Genomic DNA, 24012 nt, shown 5'->3' with positions numbered 1-24012 from the left:
AAAAAAAAAAAAAAAAAAAAAAAAAAAAATGCTAATGCTTGAATCCACCTGCAGAGATTATATTGTAATAGGTCTGGGCTAGGGCCCGGGCTTTGGATTTATAAAAGCTTCCCAAGTGATGCCATTTTGCAGTGAAGTTCGAGAACCACCACTTTAAACGGCCCACTCTTCCTCTCCAAAGATTCCTCCTTGGTCAGTGTGGGCGCTTGTTTAAAGAATTGTTCCAGTGCGTGTCTGATAGCTAATCCAACAGTCCAGATCCATTCACCTGAAATTGAAAAAGACTAGGGGTATTGTGTAGACCGTGGTCAGCAGAGCGGCAGCTGACCACGATGTCACAGCTGGGGGCTATGTTACAAAAGGCTTGGGCTGATAAACAATGACTATTTTTTCCCTTAAAGGCCACTGCAGGTACCCACGACCGCCACCAGCACCTTCTTCCTGTTTGGCACAGGCTTGGATAGAAGAAAAAGAGTTTCAAATTTTTTTCTGTTCCTCTGTATCATTTTCTCAGAACACATAATTGATATAATGTTCTGATTTGAAGGCAGTCCTGTATTTCAGGTTTGAAATCTGCACAGAAATAGGTTACTGGCATTTTTCCCATTTCTTGAAAGATCCTAATAACACTAGAAGACATCCCTTCCTTTAATTTCACGCTCCGCCCCAGTCCCATCATATGCTTAAAAAACAATGAAAGAGTAAACCTGGGTTGCTCCTGTCTGCTTGGGAAAAATGTAAAATGTACAAGAAGATCGCTCGCTGTGTATAAAACTTGGCCTGTATTTCTTCTTAGATTGTGTTGCCTTGTGTTTATTTTTATTCAGGGTTGGCGGGCAAAGCCTAGAGCAGTAGTTCACCTGTGGACTCTAAGCCTGCATCGTCATTATCCCTTGAGAACTTGCTAGAAATGTAAATTCCACAACCCACCCCAGGTGTTTTAACAAGCCCTCCAGCTGACCCTGATGAACACTCAAGTTTGAGAACTGCTGGGCTAGAGGTTGAGTTCAACTCGAGAAGCAAACAGACCATGCTCTGCCATCTTCCGTCTCCTGTAAGTTTTTCAAACTTTGTGAACCAGTTTTCTCAACTGTAAAGTAGCGATAATAATAATGGTACCTAATCTGTGGAGTTGATGTGAGTTTTAAATGTGTTAGTGCAAGGAAAGCTATTTGCATGCAGATAGCCAATGTCCTATGAATGTTAATCATTATTGTTTGCTATTATTCACTTATGTGCTTTTGTATTAAGTATCATTTATGTATTTGTAAACAGTTTTAAGTACATTCCACGTGCCAGTGCAATTGTCTTAGGTAATGTAGATGCCAATTGGGACGAGGTCCCACACTCACCCCCAAGGAGTTTGTTAACGTGCGTCCGAGAGACACAGTGACGCCAAACAAACTGAAACGTAGGAGTTTGGAGCAGAGAGAGGTTTGTTGCAAGGAGACAGGTGACTTATGCCCTAAAAAGCCCTGAGCTCCCCGAAGGGTTTCGGCAAAGCACTTTTAAAAGCCAGGTGAGGGGTGGTGTCGCAGGGTCTGTGATCAGCTTGTGCACAGTTCTCTGATTGGCTGATGGTGCAGTAGCAGGGTGGTGTCACAGGGGTTAACATGATCAGTCCTTAGGCTCCGGGAGGCCTGGGGCTCTGTGCTCCTGGTCGTCAAGTAGTTCTTCCATTTGTTGGAGAGGGGGAGGGTTCTTTTACATCTGCAAAACAACTCAGGGAATGTGCATCAAATGCTATTTTCTAGGTACTTCAGAGAGGAGCTAAGGCAGAGGACGTGGGGGAAGGCCCCCATGGGGTCCTGCTAGGTTACAAGTTCTTGATCTAAAGGAAGAGTCAGACAGGACGAGCAGAGAGTTCCTAACTGGAGTACATCAGGCCTTGGGCGGTGCTCTCTTCAGGGAGTCTGGGGAAGGGTAGAGACGGGAACACTTTGTTTATGAGGAAAATGGAGAGCAGAATATGCCACCCCCAAATACGCCTCTTTGGCATAAGGATTACTTTGAGCTGATCATTGTTAAGAAACAGCTGACACAGGAGAAGCTCTGAAAACAGAGTAGAAGTTACCCTTTTATTAGAGACGTTAACATTTATAAGGGAAATCTCCATTTGTTAAGGTGTCTCCCTGTCTGTACCAGGAAGAGAAAGGTGTCTCTTAAATCTCTAGAAACTCTATCAGTGGTGAAGGCATCAATTTAAATCTGCATTACAGCTTTACCCTTGTTTACGGTGCTTTGCCTGAAAACCTCCCCTTAACCCACTCCCCTCAACCCGACATCTTCTGTCTTTAGCTGAAGATGGTATTTAAAGTGGTGGCTTGGGTCCTTTGGGGGAGATACTCAGTTTGGCTGGGTCTCTCCCATGTATACAGGAGGTGTATACATGCTGTTAAACTGCTGTTTCTTTTTATCCTGTTAATCTGTCGTTTATTACGGGGCTGTCAGCCAAGAATCAATACCTAGAAGGACAGAGGGAAAATTATTTTTCCCTTCTACGAACACAACTTAGAGTCTGAGTCTGGAAGCAGAAATTCCAATCCCAGTGTAACAGGGAAGAGACAAATCTGACTACATGTTGGATCTGTTTCTTTTACTTTAACCTGTGCTTCCCATTGCTTTTGTTCACTAAAAGGATACTGTCTGGACATAGTGGCCTGCCTCGGAGAACCCTGCCCCTCTGCCTGAATGTTAAACCAGAGTGCCTTTGTTCAGGGAAACATCCGGACCCTGTCCACCTGTGAATGGCTACAGGCAAGAAGAAATTAACACATCCCCTCCCCGAGGCTGGCTATTCCAGGGGATATTTGCAAATCTTATAGCCTTTTTACTTTACTTCCTCATCTCCTCCCCCTCTCTGCTATAAAAGAAACTGGCATCCAAACCCTGATAAGACGGTTATTTTGAGACTGTAGTCTGTCATCTTCTCGGTCTGCCGGCTTTCAGGATAAAGTCGTCTTCTTTGTCTCAACACCTCGTCTCTGATTTATTGGCCTGTCATGTTGCGGGCAGAGCGAGCTTGGTCTCGGTAACACCGAGGTCAGCTCCACCTGGCTGTGAGGCCCCAGGGCATGTCACTTATCTCTTGGCCTTGGGTTCTTAACCACAGAATGGTGGGGTGATCCAAGATCAGTTCCAAGTATCCTCCCGCTACAGATACCTAAGTTTTAAAACTAAAAACAAAGGAACCCCGTGATGTTGTAACCACTTAAACCATCCATCTGAAAAACAGACACGTTTATGGATCAAGAATATTAAAATGAATATGCAAATGGCGACTGACTCCCCATAGTTCCTGGGAGGGAAATTTTAATCCTTGGAATTTCCTGAGTGATAGAAGCATCTGTTATTCACGGTGGGTCCTTGGACCACAACTGGGTTTATGCTAAGGAGACGTCTCATGTGATTAGACCAACCGTTACCGAATCCAGGCTCGCTCTGCTCGCTGCACGACAGGCCAATAAATGGAGAGACGAGGTGCTGAGACAAGGAATAGCGACTTTATTCGGAAAGCCGGCAGATCGAGAAGATGGCGGACTAGGGTCCCCCCAAAATCATCTTATTGGGGTCTGGACGTCAGTTTCTTTTATAGAACAGAGGGGGAGGAGGTGGGGAAGTAAAGTAAAAAGGCCGTTTATCTTGCAAACTAGGAGGGGATGTGTTAATTTTTTTCTTTTCTGCAGCCATTCACAGGTGGGCAGGGTCAAAATGTCTCTGTGTGAGTTGAACAAAGGCCTTTTGGTTTAACAGGCAGGCAGAGGGGCAGGGTTCCCTGTGACAGGCTATTATGTATGCTTGCAGCTATAGACAGTGATTATAATAACAAAAGCAACGAGAAGCAAAGGTTCCAGTCAAAGAAACAGATCCAATATGCAGTCAGAATTGGCTCTTCCCTGTTACACAACCTGGTGATTAGAGGGTTGGGGCTTTGAGCCAGGTGATGTCAGCTGGACCTTCAGGGAGAGGAGGGGGACTGGATATTGAGTCCAGTCATGTAGCCAATTATCCAATTAATCATGCCTATGTCATGAGACCCCAGTAAAAACTCAGGACACCAGGCTCCAGCGAGCTTCCTGGTGAGTGAACACACATGTGCTGAGTATGACATGCCCTGATTCCACGGGAAGAGGACACAGTAGCTCTGTGTTTGAGACCCTCTCGGACCTCACCCTATATGTCTCTTCATTTGACTGGTCCTCATTTGTATCCTTTATCATAAAACTGTAATCTTAGGTATAGAGGTTTCCCGAGTTCCATGAGTCATTCTCATGAATTCTCAAACATGAAGGAGTAGTGGGCCTCCCTGAATTTGTAGCCAGTTAGTCAGAAGCGCTGGTAGCTTGAGGACCCCCAGACTTGCAGCTGGCATCTGAAACGAGGGCAGTCTTGTTGGGGACCGTGCCCTTAGCCTGAGTCCACCCTAACTCCAGGTGGTGAGCATCAGAATGGTATTGCTGAATGGTAGAGCTCAAACCAGCTTCTTCCTTCTTCCTGTGGGGGAGGGAAGTTGATGGACCCTCCATTGCATTTCTATAGGCAATAATTGTTTTGCTCTCAGTTATCTCCAGCTTACAGAGTTGTTAAATGGCTTTCATAGACTCAGAATGAGATCATGGGGAAAAGTGAGCTATAGACATAGCATAGCTTCCCCTTGAAGCACTGACTTTCCATTACATGCTTTCTTTACCTAAAGAAGAAATAGCACTTGAGACATCATTAAATCCATTCTCCTGCATCTAGGCCAGTCTGACTAAAACCAGCTCTGGCTGACCAATAAACAGTGGTCAAGTCCCAAATTTAAATCTTCAGGGAAGATGAACTCCACTTCCACTGGCACCATATCCCAACATCACAAACCTCCCAACTATGATATTCTTTCAGATGTGTAACTCAGCACCACCCTGTGCACCCTGCAGGCATCAATAATCATGAAATTAGTAAATAAATAACCAGAACCCTCCTGCTGCATCCCTCAAGGCTGCTCTGTCTTCCATATAAAAGATGAGCATCTCATCCACAAAATAACATCCCTTCATCTTCTGAGTCCTTCCCCAGTCCCACACACACTCTGCATTCTGCATGCGGGGTTTGGTATTTCCCGTTATGCTCCCAGCAGTTTTTTAATGTTATTTTTCTTGTTTTGCAGTCAGCTGCTGTTTTGTTTATGAAACCAGAAGTTGCTGTCGCACCAGTCACATCACGGGCATCCACAGTCAGCATCTTCCACGTGACTCCAAATCCTGTGCTCACTTGACCTACTGGGGTCCCAGATATCTACAAAGAAAGAGGTACTTGGGTGTAAGCGCTCAGAGTCATGTGTAAGTCATCCTTTGTGGTTAAAAAATACCCAGAGTTGTCCTCAGAGCAGTGGCTCGCAGAGTATGATCCCTGGGCCATCAGCATCTTCTGGGGGCTTGTTAGAGATGCAAATTCTCAGGCTCTAGCACAGACCTGCAGAACCAGAAACACTGAGACACTGGGGGTGCATCTTAACAGGCTCTCCAGGGGATTCTGATGCACGCTGAAGTGCGAGAACCACTTGTATAGATTTTTAATTGTACTGGAATTTGAAACTCAGTACGGAAAAGCCAGTGGGCTTCATGAAATGCAATTGCTTCTCGTCTCTCTATTTCTGGCTGTAACCTGGAGACACAGGTTTGCCAGCAGAATCTCCTGAGCTTCCCGGCTGAACCTAACAGAGTCATTCTGTTCCCTGGTTGAGTCATCTGTTTACCCCAGGACTGACTGCCCTTTGTGTGGGAAGAGGGCCATGTCAAACCAGTGGGAAGTTTAGAAGTAACACTTTCCTTCTTACCCGCATTTTTCTCGAGTCCACATCTCCATCTGCATGTGGTGAGAGCTTCCAGGGGGCTCAGCTGGGCGGAACCACCACAGTGTCTCCCAGATGTTCTGTGTGTTTGCTTCCAGATCGCTCAGCCCAAGAAAATCTGAGGCAGCAAGATTTCATCCCACTTGTCTGCCTTTAGCCATGGTTCAGAAGGCCCCTGTTACATGCTGTTCCTTGCTATTCACATTCACATCCCACTCGGTGTGACTCATCTTCTGGCATTCATCCCTTGCAGGCAGAGGGTGGACTTTTAACCACAGTGCAAAACACCCGATTCTCTCTTATGACATTTAGTTAAACTTCTCTTCCAAATCTCCCTAAAGATTGCTGCCAGGGGTGGCACCTCCTCTCGGATGCTCATCTGGAAACTGAAAGTGTCCTCTGAAAAGGGGCAGAGAGGATATTTTAACTGGGGAAAATGTCTTCCACTACTGTGGAACCTAGGAGTGAATGCCGGCGGATAGCTTCAAAATGAAGCTGTGTCATTAGGCACGTCTGATGAAAATGACAGTCCGCAGGTGGCACACCGCTTTGGAGGTGTGATCACAAACACCAGCCCCCCTCGGGAGATGAGGTAGAGGCAGTTAGGACTTAAATTAGTTTATCTTTAATTTGCACTTGATGTTGGTATAACATTGGCCCACCAGGAGGTAGAGAGTTGATGAGTTGAGAGTCACTGTTTTGCAGAAGAACTACTTTGCCTTCACATCTGTAGAACTGGGCATGCACGTGAACTCTGCATAGATCATGCCAGAGACTCTGATACACTGTAGGGCTCTTAGCTGTGGGAGGGGGCGATTTAGATTTGGAATACGGTGTTCCCAGGAATGATTCACCTACAAGCATTCTCTGTTGCGTTTATGAACGCTTCACCACATTGTTTAGGAGTCATTAGCTTGAACATACGACACATTCTGCATGCCTGCTTACCTTGTTGACTATTTTTGGTAGGATCTTTTGGTGCAAAGTCAGTTTCCCAACACTAAATCAAATCTCAGTTGGATCAGTTGTTTTCAAACTTAGCTGAACCTTAGGATCCGTGGAGACTCTTAAAAATCCCAAGGCCCTGGGAATTCCCTGGCGGTCCAGTGGTTAGGACTCCACGTTCCCACTGTCGAGGGCCTGGGTTCAATCCCTGGTTGGGGAATGAAGATCCCACAAGCCTTGCGGCACGGCAAAAAAAAAAAAAAACAAAACAAAAACCCAAAGCCCAGGTTGCACCCCAGACCAGTTACATCAGACCATCTGTGGGTGGGGGCCAGGCATTGGTATTTTTTAAAAGTCTCCAGGAGATTCTAAAACGCAGCAAATTGAGAACCACTGACTTAGGCAATTTACATGGCCATTGCATGGGTGGTTGGGAAGGGTCTTGTGAGCTCAGGAGAGGTGACTCCATTTCAAAAGGGAAAGGAGATATTGTGCTATGCCCTGGTAATGAGGCTAAGTGGCAAAACTTGCCCAGCCTTAAAAACAGGTAAAGTAATCAGTGATTTTGGAGAAACAGACAGGGTTCTCTCCCGCCCCCCAGCCTGTAAAGTTTTCTCCTACCTATGAAAGCATTCACTCTTGAATCCTGTGTGCCAAAACACAGCTGATGTTGAAGCCAAATCCAGCCTCTGTACCCCAACACCGAATTAAATCTTGGAGGTAGAGTTTTGGGTGAAGTAGAAAAGAATAGCTTTATGGCTTTGCCGGGCAAAGGGGGCCACAGCGGTCCCGTGCCCTCAAAACTGTGTGTCCCGACCTGGAGGGGGTAGTAGGAGGAGGAGTTTGATAGTAATGGTTCACAGAGGGCGTGATCAGCTCGTGGACGTTCTTCTGATTGGCTGGTGGGGAGGTAAGTGGGCGTCAGCATCATCAACCTTCTGGTTCCAGCTGGTCTGGGGTCTACGTGCTTGTGGGCAGCATGCGGTTAACTTCTCCCACCTGGCGGGATTTCAGTATCTGCAAAACAGCTCAAAGGTATTGTTATGTGTGTCCCTTGAGGGGAACCAGGACCCTGCCCCAAGGCGGCACTGTTGTTTCTTTTGACTGCTTCTCCTTTGTCTCCGCATCCCCTCCCTTCCCTAATTAGCATCTGTTTGAACCTGCCCTTAGGAGCTCAGGGAAGGTTAGGGGGGCTGAATGAAGCCTATTGCCTGTAATCAAGAAATGGGGGACACGGAAGGGCTTTCGTGCCCAGGAGCTCCACAAGGTCCTGCTCTGTAACGATGTCGTTGTTGAGGATAAGCGAAGATGAATACCTAAACTAGTGGTTTTCGATCTTGACTCCATGTTAGAAGCCCTCGGGGAGCTTTAAAACTCCAGCTGACCTGACCGCACCCCAGAGCAATTAAATCAGGGTCGTTGGCTATCAGGCTTCAGGATACTGAAAAGGTCCCATAAGTCATTCCAACTTGCAGGCAAGGTTGAGAGCCAGTGGCCTAAAACAGTGATCCTCAAATTTCCTTGCTGTAGGGGAGGAAAAATAATTTCCCTCAACCCTTCCGAGTTCTTAGCTGAGACCCTGTGATAAAAGATGAACAAGAGAAATACCAAGAGAAGTTTATTGACATGTATACCTCATGTATACATGGGAAATACCCAAGGAAGATGAGTAACTCCTTGAGGTGGCCTCGAGATGGCCTAAGTCACCACCTTAAATACCACCTTCCGCTAAAGACAAAAGAAAAGTGGTGGGAGAGGGAGTCCAGTTATGGGAGGTGACCAGGAAAAGCACGGTAAACAAGGGTAAGTTTTGTTACTAAGGCAGTGCCTTCTCCATTGATGAGTTTCTGGTGATTTAGTCATCTTTCTCTTCCTGGTAGACAGAGGGAGACCCCCTTACAAATAGAGACTTCCCTTGTAAATGTAAATGCCCCTTACAAGAAGGTAACTTCTACTCTGTCTTCAGAACTTCTCCTGTGCCTGCTGTCTCTCAAAATAATCTTCGTGCCAAAGAGTACAGCCTCTCTGTACACCGGTGCCACATCGAATCTTGGAGACAGAGGTTTGGGTGAAGTAGTAAAGGATGGCTTTATTGCTTTGCCAGGCAAAGGGGGACACAGCAGGCTCCTGCCTCGAAAAACTGTGTCCCAACCCAGGAGGATTTGAGGAGGAGTTTTATAGCAATGCTTCCCAAGGGTGGGGTTGCTGACAAGATGAGGGTGTGTGCAGGGTCTCAGGTGGTGGGTCTCCTAAGCTTGATGAGCTTCTCAGGCCCCTTTACTCTCGCCTCAGGTGTTTTCCTGGCTGCTCATCCCTTGATTAGCAACTGTTCACATCTGCCCTTTGGAACTCAGGGAAGGTCATGGAGGCTGGAGTCTTGCCTACAAGAAAGGGGGACCAAAAAGAGGCCTCCATGCCTGGGAGCCTCACAGGGCCCCGCTCGGTTTCAGAAGGTGAGAGAATATAAGAAGGCATCACAATTTAATCCCACCTGGTCAGTTTGCCGAAATCCTGTTCTTTCCAGTGGCTAGAAATAGCTGTGTCTCTGGCTAGACATTAATGCTGGAACATAAAACATCCTGAGAACAAGCCGCGTTCTCTTATTCGGGGACTCAGTGTGAAGATAACCCTCAATCAGAAAGCTCCAAGTCAGTGCCTTCCCTCACCTCCCTTCAGGCTCTATTTTATCAATTCCTATTAAGCTACATTCTTCATCCCCGAAGAATTGTCCTTACCCTTAGCCACACGTTAAAATCACGAGGGGAGATTTTAAACTCTCAATGCCCACGCCATACTCTAGACCACTTAAATCAGAGTCTAGAGGAGTGGGAGGATGGGAAGGGGGGTGGTAGTACTTTTTAAATTTGAAATCTGTATTGAGATCATTGCAGATTCCAGTGCAGTGGTTTTATGCATTTCGCTAATGGCTGATGATGTTGGGTGTCTTTTCATGTGCTGATTTGCCGTCTCTGTAGCCTCCTTCAGTGAAATATCTGTTCATGTCTTTTGCCCATATTCTCATGAGATGATTTGTATTTTTACTGTTGAGTTTGAGTCTTCTCTGGGTAGTCTAGATAGATATGCGGTTTGCCAGTATTTTCTCCCAGTCTGTAGTTTGTCTTCTTCAGTGGGCTTTCGCAGAACAAAAGCTTTTAATTTTCATGAGTCCAGTTTATCCATTTTTCCCTTTATGGATGGTGCTTACGGCATAAAGTCTAAGAACTTGCTGCCTAGCCCTAGATCCTGAAGCTCTTCCCCTATGTTTTCTTCTACAAGTTTATAGTTTGACATTTTACATTGAAATCTGTTGATCCATTTTGAGTCAATTTTTGTATAAGATGTGGGATTTAGGTCTAGAGTTTTGTTGCTTTGTTTTTGCCGATGGATGTCCAAGCATCAGTAATTTTTAACAGGTCTCCAACGTGATTTCCATGTGCAACCAGGGTTGAGAACCAGTGGCCTGGTGATTGAAGGACACACCTGTTAGAAATCTGAACTCTCAGAGTTTTCAGGAGCAGCATCACAATAGGATCTAAAAACAACAGCAGGAAGAAATGTGTGCTTTTAGAACAGTGCTGTCCAATAGAAATACATAATATATTAGTATATTATATATTTATATCTATATATACAAAATTAAAAATTTTCTAGTAGCCCCATTAAAAAGTAGGCCAAAGTAATTTTAATAATATATTTTATTTAACCCAGTATATTGAAAAATTACTTCAACTTGTAATCAAACTGAATATTATTGAGATATTTTGCATTCTTGTTTCTGGACTAAGTCTTTGAAAGCCAGTATGTATTTTATATTTATAGCACATCTAAGCTGGACTCACCACATTCTAAGTACTCAACAGCCACATGTGGTTAGTGACTACTAAACGGAAAAATAGAGTTTTAGACAGAGACACTCTTGTTGTCCCCCCCACCCCCGTTCTTTGCACGTTTGCTGACTGAATATGAAATTCTTGCGCTCTTTCTACCTGGCACAAATGTAAGGCTACTCATTTCAAATAATACAGGCTGTGTTTAGAAAACTTTGCTTCTTCTTACAGCCGCATGAAACAATTCTCTTCTAGTCACATGCACCCGCGGTGGAATGTACTTTCATAAATACTTACGTTGCGCCAACATTGATGGGCCCCCAGCCTTGGAGTCACGATGCTCTCCCCCCACTCTTGGATTCTTATTTTCCCTCAACTCAAATTATTAAGTTCACATGAGTGTGCAGTGTCCTAAGTTCACGAGGACCCTGTTTATAGATGGAACTGTGCAGCCGTGAGGGCGGAACAAGGTAAATTTTACATGTCATCATTTAAACCGTCTAAGGAACAAAGAGCAGAGCCGGACTGATTTCCATTCGACCAAGCACGGCAGTTTAAATAAATGTCCCCTTTGCCACACGGTGTGGGGTAGAACCGAGTTTCTCATCCTCGGCACTGTTGACCGTTTGGATTGGAGCGCTCTTCGTATGGGGGCTGGTGGGGCTCTTCTCTGTACCGGAGGATGTTTAGCAGCGTCTCTAGGATCTACACATTCCACAGGTGTGAATGCACACAGCGTCTCCGGACATTACCAGATGTTCCCTAGGGATCACAGTCGCCCCCAGCTGAGAATCACTGGGCTGGAATGAAATGAATTTCTGAGTCATGTATGGCCTTTTTGGTGGGTTTGGTTTTATTTGGGGTTTTTCTGGCCTAATTTGAAATTTTACATGACTGTGTTCGAACTCTTAAAAGATAAACTGAGGCTTATTAAAGAATTTGAGTTTATTTAAGCAACAATGATTCAAACTGAGCGTCCAATTTAGCAGATAGAAAACTCTGAGGAGCTGTACAAAATGAAAAAATGACTCTTACAGAAAGAAGGGAGTGGAAACAAGGAAGTTACGTAGGGGAAAAAAGCAGGCTGGTTACTGCGAGGTGACTTTCCTTTCGGGCAGATGACCTAACTAGTGCAGATCGGTGATTCCTGATTGACTGGTTTAAGATTCCATTTTGGGGAGAACGAAAACTGTAATTAACTCTTGGGTTGGTGATGTGGAGTTTAGCATAAGCCACTTCATTTGGGGCCTGTTGTCTGGTTTTGTAACACTTCAAATTATGGAATATTTCATTCTCCAGTTTGTTTTCTTCTTTGGGAGAAATTATGTTTCTAAATGTACCTATAAGAGACTTTAATCGTTGGGAAAATGGCACCCTTAGTTTCAGGCCACGGTACTATGGACTCTTTGAGACACAAAAACAGATTCTCATCTACTCTACGATGTAAGATTTATCTTCGAAAAAGACCTCTATTGGCTGCTTGATGAATTCTCGCTCATCCTGTAAGGCCAGCCTAAATGCTGCCTCATTTGTAAAGTCTTTGGTAATTTCCAAAGAAAAATGACGCCTTTGTCAGAGGTCTGAAGCTCCGCCAAAAGCATCTATTTGTTATTACAGTTATCCCTGCATAGTGAGTGAATGAAGGAATGATTCCAAGTGACATTATGGGCAGAAGCTGGAGGATGAGGCCCAGCCAACTCTTATTAAACCAAGAAGCATGTTTCATGCTCCCACAGTCAATGGACAGAGCAAAAGTAATCAGAAGTAGATGCGTGCTTGGAACGTGGCCGAGAAGCTCTCCAAACATATTAAAAAATTAATTAAGGGGGTGATAGCATCCATAAAGAGAACACCCAGGACCAGAATTGTTAAGAAAAATGGTCATCAGTGCTGTTCATACCCTTAAGTAAACTGGAATCAATGTTGCAAACTCCTCTCGCCCTGTAATTTGTGACTTTCAAGATGTCTGAATCGACATTCACAGTAAACGTCCTTTAACAGTCAAGAATCTCTATAAAAAGTTACTGTGCAGATGCTGAAATACTCATTTACACAAAACGACACTACTGTCACTAGATGGAAATTCTATTTTTTTAATAAATTTATTTATTTAATTTTGGCTGCGTTGGGTCTTCATTGCTGTGCGTGGGCTTTCCTCTAGTTGCGGTGAGCGGGGCTACTCTTGGTTGCGGTGTGCAGGCTTCTCATTGCGGTGGCTTCTCTTGTTGCGGAGCACGGGCTCTAGGCGTGCGGGCTTCAGTAGCTGTGGCACTCAGGCTCAGTAGTAGTGGCTCGGGGGCTCAGTAGTTGTGGCTCACGGGCTCTGGAACGCAGACTCAGTAGTTGTGGCGCACGGGCTTAGTTGTTCCACAGCGTGTGGGATGTTCCTGGTCCAGGGCTCAAACCCGTGTCCCCTTCATTGGCAGGTGGATTCTTAACCATTGCACCACCAGGGAAGCCCAGATGGAAGTTTTTGAGTTTTACTTTATCTCAGTGCACGTCAGAGAGATAGCTAAACTCTCCAAGTAGTTCTGTCTGGCTAAGCTGGAATGTTTGGAAGAAACATAAATCAATTCACTTCCACCTGTGATCAAGAGCAAGGATTCCAAACACGCCGAATTTTGCTTTCCTAAGCACCGACGTCAAATTCAATCTGCCTTTAAGAAGAAATACTCAGTTCAGTCGTACTCCACCTTGAAGGTACTTGAGAATTTCAGACGCTCAAGCTGCCTGATTTCCTGGAGGATTCTGATTCAGGAGGCCTGCTGGGGCTTAATAATCTGCTTTTTAAATAAGCCCTGCAGATAATTTTGTTGTGCATTGGCCTGTAATCGTTCTTGCAGAGAGAATGATGACCTCTAACCCAGTGATTGCCAGCGGGGGGTGATTTTTGCCCCCACACCCATTCCTCCACCAGGGGCGTTTGCTAATGTCTGGATATACTTTTGGCTGTAACAGCTGAGAGAGGGGTGCTGTTGCACAGAGCCCTGGGATGCTCCTAAACATCCTACAACGAACAGAAGAGCCCCGACAATAAAGAATGATCTGCCTCAGAATGTCACTGTTGTCACAGTTGAGGAACCCTGTGCAAACCCACTGGTTCTGAACCTCGGCTCCATATTGGAATTACCTGGAGAGCTTTAAGAGATTCTTACGCATATGTCTCAGCCCCAGAAAGTCTAATTAGTCTGTCATGTAGCCTGGAATTTGAGACTTTTAAAACTCCCAAGGTGATTTTTAATATGCAGTCGGGGTTGAGAATCATGAATGCATGCCAGAATCCCCAGGAGAACATTAAAAACAGAGATTGCAGGCCTCCACCCTTAGTGGGTCTGATTCAGTAGGTCTCGGGTGGGATCTGAGAATCTGCATTTCTGCAAGTTCCCAGGCTGTCCTGGGAGGCATTGAAAAGTAATTCTCACTCTTTGGTCTCATTCTGATCTGTGATTTTAATTTTGAGACTGCTAAGCTACAAATAGTCCTGGCGACATGAAGGAGAAGAGAGGAAGAAACTTTAATTGACATGTACACACTGCTATATTTTACTCAGTTTTTTTTTTTTTTTTTTTTTTTATTTTTGCGTTACGCGGGCCTCTCACTGCTGTGGCCTCTCCCGTTGCGGAGCACAGGCTCCGGACGCGCAGGCTCAGCGGCCACGGCTCACGGGCCCAGCCGCTCCGCGGCACGTGGGATCTTCCTGGACCGGGGCACGAACCCGCGTCCCCTGCATCGACAGGCGGACTCCCAACCACTGCGCCACCAGGGAAGCCCCACACTGCTATATTTTAAATGGGTAACCAACAAGGAACTACTGTACAGCACAGAGAGCTCTGCTCAGTACTCTGTAATGACCTAAATGGGAAAAGAATCTGAAAAAGAATCGATACATGTGTATGTATAACTGAATCACTTTGCTGTACACCTGAAACTAACACAGCATTGTTAATCAACTGTAGTCCAATATAAAATTTAAAAAAAATTTAAATAAGTAAAATAAAGACCAAAAAAACAAACCCAAAAAACTTTAGATACGTTGACTTGAAGGAATGAAAAGCTCACCAGGACAGAGGGGAGGCAATCCTAACCATTGTGCAGCATCCCTCCCCTCTTCTGCGGAAAGGGGCCTGAGACTTCCCATCCCACGGCTGAACAGCAAAGGTGCTCAAGATTTTGTCTTTTAACCTACTTTGAACATCAGCTTCCAGGACCCCTGCTGAGGATGGACAGGCAGCTAGAGATAGTGACAGAGCGTAGCACAGATGCGTGACTGTGGCTCATGCGTTGTCCTCAGGCTGTGCCCGGGGAGAGAATGACCGGTTTCGTAGCTACTGGTTCCAGACCAGACTTGCAAATTACAGAGGGGTGAAGATGGAGTGAGTGGAGAGCAAGGATGTGAGTGACCAGCTTCTAGTGTGGGGCAACGCTCGCAGTACTGACTGGCCGCTCATTCTGTGAGAGGCACTCTTATGGTACCCAACAAGCCTGTGGGAGAAACAAGGATGGGTAAGATGCATTTCCTGAAGGTACGGAACTTATTTACATTAGTTTCTTCATGGTGCTTCTCATGACCAGCCTGAGAGCACACAAATCATGCCTTCCAATTTCTTATTCTACTGGCATTTCTTGTTTAAGTGACTCTCACGTTGCAAGACAGGGGAGATGGGTAGAATCGCAGTTTTGGATCCATTGCGCTTGGCTTGGAATCTTAGCCCGGTCGCTCACTACTTTTATAAGCTTGGCCAACTGTTGTCATCTCTGTGTGCCTCACTTTCTTCAACGGTAAAGAGGGAACAATGATAGTACGTATTGTGTAGGCTGGTCACAATGATTAAGTGAGATGATACATTTAAAGTGCTTAGCACTGTAACCCACACATAGTGAGCTCTCCCAAAGTATTAGTTCTTATTATTATAGCATCCCAGTCAGAACTCTTATTATGGAATATAAGCTTTATAAGCAGCATTTTAATAAATCAACAAAGTAAAATCAACCATGTTCTTTATTAAAAAAAAAAATACCAGGCAATAGCAGAGGGCAGATTATTTTTAAGAAGAGCTTCAGTAAAGATTGCAAAGACCTCATTTCCAAGAACTTCAGGAAGTCTGTTAGGTTGAGTTGTTCACATGCATTGGCCCAGTTGCCAATGAGCATGTTTATCGCCAGAGTCACTGACCCTGCCAGGGTGAAAAAAGGATCAGGTCATTGAATGAAAACTCTCTGAAGTGAAATGATTTCTCGGAGCAGTGCAAATAAGCATGAACAGCTTTAGATCCATCGCTTCCTATTTTTCTTCAGCAAAACTTGTGAGAGCCTATTGACACGTGTTCGGAAAGTTACATTCAACGAAGCTTAAACAGCAACTGCAAGTCCAACAAGAAAAGAGTTTTCATTTAGTCCTGTTCGAGATGGTTGCCAGAAGGGTCAGCAGAGAATTCTGTGTAACATGAACATCTAAGCATTGCGTTCACATTAGCGCTCGCACCCATTCTAAGTGCAAGATTGAGAAACCAAAGAGCCAGCTGTCAAAAAACAAAAAACCCAAAAAAACACCGATGAGAGGGGAAAAGAGTCACGAGGCCCTGTTGCAGCAAAATCATGACTGTGCTTCTCTTTTTGCTCTGCCTCGAAGGAATCAAGGGTGTCAGGAAGAGGGAAGAATCTTTGACACAAAGAAGAAGAAGGACAGAATAGTATTATCAAATCTAACCCTGTGGGCGTGTGACTTTTCCGGTGGTGGTTCTGATGGGAAGAAGCAACTCACCAGCTGAGAAGAGGCACAGGGAAAAAAACGTCTTGGGCCCTAAACTGGCTTCAGATTGTGGGTTTAGATCTTTAGATCAGGGTTTCTCAACCTCACACTACTGACATTTGGGGCTGGGTCATTCTTGGGGGGCGGGGGGCCCTCTGTCCTGTGCATTGTGGGATGCCGTTGAACAGCGTCCCTGGTCTCTCCCCACTACATGCTAGTAGAACCTGCCCCTTCTCTGCAGTTGTGAGGATCAGCAATGTCTACAGATATTGACTGGTGTTCCCTGGGAGGCAGGGTGACCCCCAAGTTGAGAACCACTGCTTTAGATCTGACCCAGATGAGAAAACTTCGAAGTGGCCCCCAAATGATCTGCAGAGAAAACCGGTTTTGAAAACATTTCCAATCCATTGTGAACCAAGACATTCTGAAACACGATAAAAATGAATTACTTAAAAAAAGTAAAGTAACAAAAGGACGTAAAATACAAACAGTCTTTTAATGGTTAGATTCAAATGAAACAAAATTACTCTATGAAGTTGGCAAAAAGGTTTCCAAATGCTTACTCTCCATTTCTGTACTTATCTCATATGGATGAGTAATGACCAGTAGACTGGCTTCAGTCCTCAGTAGTACTCATTTGGAGCAAGTTCAACTAAGAAAAAATGCATTGGATCAAGTAATTGCAGCATAGTAAGAAATTGTTCTCAAGTCTTTATATCATGTTCAACATTTCGTCACCTTTAAATTAGATGATTTAGGGCTTCCCTGGTGGCTCAGTGGTTAAGAATCCGCCTGCCAGTGCAGGGAACATGGGCTTGAGCCCCGGTCCGAGAAGATCCCACAGGCCCCGGAGCAACTAAGCCCGTGCGCCACAACTACTGAGCCTGTGCTCTAGAGCCCGCGAGCCACAACTGCTGAACCCGCATGCCACAACCACTGAAGCCTGCTCCCTAGAGCCTGTGCTCTGCAACAGGAGAAGCCACCGCAATGAGAAGCCCGCACACTGCAACCAGAGAAAAGTCTGCGTGCAGCAACGAAGACCCAATGCGGCTAAAAAAATAATAATAATAAAATAAATTTATAAAAATATATAAATGAGATGATTTAGGTTAGCTTTAGTGGTTTTGTTGGTGACTTCTATTTAATTTTTAAAAGGAATACATGCCTTTGGAAAAGCATGATAATTTTGTTTGTTTTGTTTTTTTGGTATGGTAATTTATAGCTGTTACCCACCAGAAAGCTGGCTATGAAGACTCCCGCTGAAATACAGCATTTGTCTTGTAGATAATACATCATTTCTTTGATTCATTCATTGATTCATTAATTCAACATGTATTTGTTCAACAATCCACAGTGTACCAGGCATTGGGTTGGGCACTGGGGATCCAAAGATAAGTGAGGAAGAAATTCCACCTCTGAGGGGAGGGTAGTGGCATTCAGAGAACCTTTCTGGAGGAAGTGATGTCCAGCAGGACCCAATGCATGACTAACAATTCACAGGATGAAGCAGAGGAGGCAGGGAGTGAGTTTCAGGCAGAGGGTACTGCATGCGAGGCAGTCAGCAGTTAGTCAGCACTCTTCCAGGGAACTGAAAGTAAAACATGGCTGGAGTTGAGAGTAGAAGGGGAAGAGACAAAAAAGATGATGCTGTAGAAGTAATGCAGGCATCAGATCATGAAGTCCTTGTCAGCCCTTGCTATGCCAGGTATGGTGCCAAGGACCAGTAGCACTGGCATCACCTGGGAACTTTTTGGAAATGCAGACTTTCAGGCCCTACCCCCGGATCGGCTGATTCAGAATCTGTGTTTTGATAAGAACCCCAGGGGATTCTCAGTAGAGCCTGAGAAGCACTTCTAAGACATAGGAAGGCTGAATTTTTTATTGAGCCTTTATCCTGAGGGATACAGGTAACGATTACAAGGTTTTTAGGCACTGGAGGTTGGCTAAACTAGTATCCCCAGGCACTCCTGCCTGCCTTTGCCATAGGTGCCAGGTAGATGTGCACGTAGCTCAGTATTGACTTTACCAGACTCCCTTGCTGCTGGAGGAAGGGCAGAGCACCTCAGTGGAGATCTTTACGAAAGCTACTGCTTTCCTGATTAAAATAACGTGGTGCCGGCAGGTCCCTTGGCTGTTTCTTTCTGCCTTTAATGAGGTGGTATTCCTGGAGCTGTGGCAGCCATCTTGACTATGGGAGAAAGGCCAGTGTTAGGTGAGCCTTGATCTGTTGGACTGTGGAACCGAAGTCAGGAGACGCTTCCTCCAGGTACTATTTGTTTTTTTTTTTTTTGTTACTTGCAACGGAAAGCCCTCCTATGACTAGCCTAGAATGACACATCATTAATATATCAGTTGGTGTTGTGTTTGTACATACAAAAAATCCAAAACAACATTTGCTTAAGCGAGATATATCTTTACCGCTCTCACATAGAGAAAAGACAGCAATATGCAGTCTAGACTAGAATGGCAGTTCCTTACCACAAAACACCAGGAACTCTGTTTATTTGTCTTTTTCACTGCTTGACTTCTATCCTCATGATAGTTGCTGACATTCCACCCATCACATCTCCCCTCCAGGTCAGTGAACCACTTCCTAATTTTTCAGGAGTCTTCCTTGAAATCCCCCACCATAGTTCTACATACAGTTCATTGGCCAGGACTTGCTACGTATTTACGCTTTACTGTGAAGGAGGCTAGGTGATGTATTTGTTTTTCTGGGTTGCCATGTACTAAACTAAAGACTAGAACTGTATGACATAGTAAGTGGGAGGAAGAAGATGTTTGATATCCATATCTCTGTGAAAAATTCCATCACAGGTTGACATTTCAGGAAGATCATTCTGCTAGCAGTGAGGAGGACAGGTTGTAGGGAAAGAACATTGGAGGTGGGCAGAAGGATGGATTAGGCAGTGGAATACTCGAAGATAAGTGAGGAAGAAATTCCACCTCGGGGTGACGAAGATAAGTGAGGAAGAAATTCCACCTCAGGGGGTGACAAACTACTGGCCATAAGCTGAATTTGGCCTCCTGGGACTTCCCTGGCAGTCCAGTGATTAAGACTCTGCACTTCCACTTCCGGGGGCATGGGTTCAGTCCCTGGTCGGGGAACTAAGATCCTGCATGCTGCGCGCGCGGCCAGAAACAAAAAACAAAACCCCAAAAGAAACCCCAAACAAATAAATAAATGTGGCCTCCTGCTTGTTTTTGTAAAGAAAGTTTTATTGCATCATAGTGAGGTCACACACTTAGATATAGCTGTGTAGAGGGAAACAATCATTTTTTCCCTGTATCCTTCTGAGTTCTCAGCTGGGAACCTTGTAATCAAAGACAGTTTAATAATAACGTATACCTCCTGTATATATGGGAGAGACCCAGAAAAATTGAGTAAGAGTCCCTGAAATGGCCCCAAGCCACCACTTTAAATGTTTTCTGTTTAGTTAAAGACAGAAGACAGATGTTGGAGAGGGGAGGGAGCCAGTTATGGAAGGTTAGCAGGAAATGAAGCATGGTCACCAAGGGTCAGGTTATGCAGATTTAAGTGGGTGCCTTCTCCATGGAGAAGAGTTTCTGGAGATTTAGTGTCATCCTTCTCTTCCTGGTACAGAGGGAGATGTTAACAAATAGAGATTTCCCTTAAAAATGTAAATGTCCTTTACAAAAGGGTAGCTTCTACCATGTTTCTGGAGAGTCTCCTGTGTCTGCTGAATATTTTGTTTCTTAAAAATAATCAGTTAGGGCTTCCCTGGTGGCGCAGTGGTTGAGAGTCCGCCTGCTGGTGCAGGGGACACGGGTTCGTGCCCCGGTCTGGGAAGATCCCACATGCCGCGGAGTGGCTGGGCCCGTGAGCCATGGCCGCTGGGCCTGCGCGTCCGGAGCCTGTGCTCCGCGGCGGGAGAGGCCACGGCAGTGAGAAGCCCGCGTACCAAAAAAAAAGAAAAAAAAGAAAATCGGCTCAAAATAATCCTCAGGCCAAAGAGGCACATTTTGGGGCGGCATGTTCTGCTCCCCTTCAGGTGCTTTCTCTCTATGACAGCGGAGTTGAGTAGTTTCTACAGAGACTTGAGATGTATCATTATTTATGGTCCGTTAACTAAAGAACCAGAAAAGTAATTCAAGTTTTGAGATCTTGGCTATAATGAATAAAAAATGAAAGGGCCCCAGTGCTAGAACGGCCATGGAAACACGGAGTGTCTACAACATGTCATAGACTGTGCTACAATTGTGTTTATGCTGCTTGTTAATACCCAGTGACAGTTCTTTTTTTTTTGTATTTATTTATTTTTGGCTGCATTGGGTCTTCATTGCTGCGCAGGCTTTCTCTAGTTGCCGTGAGTGGGGGCTACTCTTCGTTGCTGTGCGCAGGCTTCTCACTGCGGTGGCTTCTCTTGTTGCAGAGCGAGGGCTCTAGGCGTGCGGGCTTCGGTAGTTGTGGCACATGGGCTCAGTAGTTGTGGCTCGCGGGCTCTAGAGCGCAGGCTCAGTAGTTGTGGCACACGGGCTTAGTTGTTCCGCGGCATGTGGGATTTGGACCAGGGTTTGAACCCGTGTCCTCTGCATTGGCAGGCGGATTCTTAACCACTGCGCCACCAGGGAAGCCCCAGTGACAGTTCTTTTTAATTTTGTTTTTTTGATGATTGATAGTTAACGTTTTTAAAGTGTCAAAAAATCATATAACATAAGTCACAATTTGTTTTTATTTTGTCCTGTATCTTTATTCTTTGTCATTGTGTGATCTTTGCCTTGTTTTGAGTTCTGTTAAAAAACAATTCAAGTGAGTATATTTGAAAGATCTTACTGGCTTTATTCAACGATTCATGAAGGGCAGCATCCAGTCTAGCAGATAGAAAGGAGCTCTGAGGAGCTGTACTAAGAGAAAGAGTTTTTATAGGCAGAAGGAAGCAGGAACAAGGAAGTCATTGTGGACAAAAAAGCAGGTTGGTTATTGCAAGGTTCCTTTCCTTCAGGGGATGGCAGGGGCCTATCAGGTGGATTACCTAACTATTGCTGATCAGGTGATTTTCTTATTGACTTGTTTAAGTTTCCGTTTCTGGGAGAGCCGAAAATGTAATTAAGTCTTGGTTTGGTGACATGAGGCTTAGCATAAGCAGTTCCATTTGGGGCCTGCTGTCTTGTTTTGAACAGTTCAAAACCATTCTGAGGATTTATGGGAGGTGCCTGGATTTGCACAGACCCATGTGAATTTCAAAGGTCCTATATTTCCTAACCTGGAGAGACGCGTCCCCCACATAATATCCTGAACATCCCACCATCTACTCAAGGGGCTTTTTGAGCCAAGAGCCCTTTCCAGTACAACCAAGCACTTTCCTCCGTTGGGAAGAAGGAATCTAATCGTTGTGTTGGCAGCAAAGCCTGGGAGTTGCTGCTTTTGTTCAGTGGCTATTTGTAGAACCTGTTTGTAGATGCAAACTTGCCCTTTTACTCTCTCCTTACGAGTGACAGGCAGGGTTGCTATAGTATGCAAAACAACTCTTCTTTCCCCATCTGCCTTCCAGTGACATTTCTTGGCTCTAATCATAATCTAAAAGCCCTGCCCTTCTCTCCAGTCCTGGCAATACTTGGTAGCTAGCCCTAGATTCAGGAATCCCCCCCTTTTAAAAAACATTTTATTGTTTATTTATTTATTTTTTGGATCTTAGTTGCAGCTCGGGTCTTAGTTGCGGCATGCGGCTTTCTCTCTAGTTGTGGCGTGCGGGTTTTCTCTTCACTAGTTGTGGCGCGAGAGCTCCAGGGCGCGTGGGCTCTATAGCTGTGGCACGCCGAGCTTAGTTGCCCCGAAGCATGTGGGATCTTAGTTTCCCGACAAGGTATCGAGCCTGCATCCCCTTCATTGGAAGGCAGATTCTTTACCACTGGACCACCAGGGAAGTCCCTGGGAATCCCTTTTTGATATAAAGAAAATAAAGGAGACAAAGTAGTGGGGTTACGGGCTATCTAAAGGAGCTAAATAAGAAATGGAGTAATTTCACAGATCCAGCAAAACAAAAATCCATTTAATTAGTACCCAAAGAAAACATACTTAATAGGAGCAATTGCTAGGAGAGGATTCATTTAGTATTTTCTGTTTCCGAGGACCATCTTAGAGGGTAGAAAGTTGTTAATGGCATCTGTTAAGGTGTGTCTTTTATAGGTGCTTTGGAGAGCCTCAGAATGTTGAATAATTGGTCCCCAGAATAAATTGTTTAGCTAATGGGTTTCGAACATTAAACGAATGCATTAATTCTCAGTGGAGCATTAAACATCTGAATTCGTTTTGCAAAGCTGAATATCAAAGTAACTTTTGAAATGAGAATAAACCTAGAGCCATTTTATTACTAGTGATTGTACCAGCAGTTCTAACAACTAGACCCAACCAAATAGAGGTCAGGCCATACCCTGCCTTTTTTCTTTTTTACTGTGCAAGATGAACCCTGCACAAGGGGTATGCTTTCACGAGTGTGGAAGAGGGTAAACGTTAATTGCCTCAAGACCAGTGCAGGGATGTGTTACGGTTAGTGCTCTAAGCTGTTTCCCCTAAGGCAGATTTACATTTTCATTCATTCAGCAAATATTTACTGAATGCCTCCCGTGCTTCAGATGCTACATTTCCAGGATGAGTTTCGTTAGAATAAGGGCAACTATTTTCCACATAAGTCTTTTAGAAATTGGCCTCTCCTGTCCTTCTGCTTCTGAAAAGCCCACACTGTCTAAACAGTGTGCTTCATTAGCCAGCTCCCAGCATGACACAGCTGTATAAGTGGGAAGGAAAGAGTTAACAGCTGATCTGCAATCCAGCTTTTCCCACCTTGAGGTCACACCCCGGGAGAATGACCTGAGCAAATCTTGTAGATTTGCTAGCTGGACTTCAGGATGGTATTTGCTGATGGGGAGTCCTTACCTATGGAAAGTTTTTGTCAGGATATATCAAGTTTGTATAGGATTACTTATGGTAAATGTACCTGGAATCTATGGATTTCACGGCCAGCTGGAAAATGTCAGTGTCATCCTTTTAATTATCAGAGTATACAATGAATAAGTTTAATGACAAAAATAGCTCCTTTTGTGTAAGTGATACCCCATGTGTTAGACCTGGGCCAGGGCCACCCCATCCGAAGGCTGTGATTCCCTGAGGATATAGAGCCCACATCTTATTCCTCTTTGTAACACTGTGCCCGGCACAGTACCCAGTACCTAGAGAACAGTCAATAAATGTTTAACTTATTTTAAAGAATATACATACGTAGCCCACTTACAAATGGCCACAAACTCTTTAGCTAGCAAAATCCATAAAAAGAGCATAACACCTTCTAACCAAAACTGTTGCAGCCAAGGGAACGATGGAAAGTCAAATAAAATGGGAAGGCCCTTAGGAAAAAGGACTTTGGAGCAAAACGAAGGAGTTGTTCAGATCAGTGTTTTTTAAACTTTCATGTGCATATGAACCACCTGGGCTGGTGTCTATATGCAATTTCTTTTTTTTTTTTAACATCTTTATTGGAGTATAATTGCTTTCCAATGGTGTGTTAGTTTCTGCTGTATAACGAAGTGAATCAGTTATACATATACATACGTTCCCATATCTCTTCCCTCTTGCGTCTCCCTCCCTCCCACCCTCCCTATCCCACCCCTCTAGGCGGTCACAAAGCACCGAGCTGATATCC

At 44.8% G+C, this 24012-nt stretch overlaps 1 protein-coding gene and 1 long non-coding RNA gene across 2 annotated transcripts in view; both read left to right on the top strand.

The window, feature by feature from the left end:
- The window catches only part of ASB9 (ankyrin repeat and SOCS box containing 9), a 285544-nt gene extending 284638 nt beyond the window's left edge, over positions 1-906 (top strand). The window contains exon 8 of the mRNA XM_029240453.1: positions 828-906. The gene's annotated coding sequence lies outside the window, so the exon portion shown is untranslated. The remainder of the gene's footprint in view (positions 1-827) is intronic.
- LOC114906014 overlaps positions 906-24012 on the top strand; it is a 35661-nt gene continuing 12554 nt past the window's right edge. The window contains exons 1-2 of the long non-coding RNA XR_003796364.1: positions 906-1054; positions 5150-5291. This is a non-coding gene — a long non-coding RNA (uncharacterized LOC114906014). The remainder of the gene's footprint in view (positions 1055-5149; positions 5292-24012) is intronic.

This window comes from Monodon monoceros, unplaced genomic scaffold (genome assembly GCF_005190385.1).
Source record: "Monodon monoceros isolate NGI ecotype Baffin Bay Population unplaced genomic scaffold, NGI_Narwhal_1 Super_Scaffold_22, whole genome shotgun sequence".
NCBI lineage: Eukaryota > Metazoa > Chordata > Mammalia > Artiodactyla > Monodontidae > Monodon > Monodon monoceros.
This window is presented reverse-complemented; position numbering and strand designations above follow the sequence as displayed.